This window comes from Myotis lucifugus, unplaced genomic scaffold (assembly GCF_000147115.1).
Source record: "Myotis lucifugus unplaced genomic scaffold, Myoluc2.0 scaffold_975, whole genome shotgun sequence".
NCBI classification, from domain to species: domain Eukaryota; kingdom Metazoa; phylum Chordata; class Mammalia; order Chiroptera; family Vespertilionidae; genus Myotis; species Myotis lucifugus.
The window spans coordinates 100,756-101,769 of record NW_005872023.1 but is presented as its reverse complement, the minus strand read 5'-3'; positions in this window follow the sequence as shown (position 1 = coordinate 101,769).

Here is a 1,014-nt window from a genome sequence, read left to right as displayed (position 1 = left end):
GGTCGCACGGAGCCCTCCTGATCCAGCAACATGGGAAGTTTGGTACATGCATGTGATCACGTGAAAACCTCTGCAAGTCTCTGTGGCCTGGAAAACAACCCTAATCAGACCTGCCCCATGACCTGAAGCCTTGAGCAGCGCCCAGCTGGCAGCACTTTTTGTTTTATTTCTCTAAACAGCAGCGCAGTGGCCTCGCCTGGAGGTTAATCGGCTTCTTTGTCGCCTCTTTTTGAGGCTCACAGGCAGCATGGGCGGCCAGCTCGCTCGGAGTCTGCAGCTCAGGGGGTGCTGCCCGGGGCAGGCTGGTCGCGCTTTCTTGGTGCCACAGACTCAGGCCCCTCACACAGGGGCCCCGAATTACGCAGCGGAGTTCCCAGGGCCCCAGAGCCCTGCGTCCAGACCCTGCGCCGTGAGCTTTCTGGGCCTTTAGGAGCTCAGCCCGGAGGGAAGGGCCGGCTATGGGGGTGGGGACCCCACCGAGAAGGGAGGGCGTCGCCCTGTCTCTCATCGGGAGGAAGAGCCAGGCCCCCGGCCCCATCTCAGGGCTCCTTGCTGTGCGGACTCTACAAAGCCCTCCCTACCCCTCCCGGTAGATGCCAGGCAGCCTGCCCCCTCCCCTCCCCCTCCCGCTCCGCTGCGGTCTTTCTGCTGAGCGTTCAGGACCAGTTGTAAACTCGACATTGAGTTACTTATCGTTGTTCGCTGTGCTTTACTCACGGCCCTGGCCCCAGCACCCAGGACAGTCTCTCTGTCTGGTGAATGAACGCAGAAATAGTAACTGCTCTCCTAAGGAGAGGCCTCAGCCTCCGGGCAGTGGGGAGGGGGGGGGCGGCCGGAGCTCCTAGAGCCTCACCTCCTAAGCGTGCTGGGGAGAGGCGGCCGACCCCACAGCATGGGGACTGGGTTCTGAGGTCGCACCCAGACCTTCCTGATTGGCCCAGAGAGAGCCTGAGAGCCGGAGCTCTCCATCCCTCGGGGCCCACCATGCGCCTGTGTGACCACGAGGCACGGAAA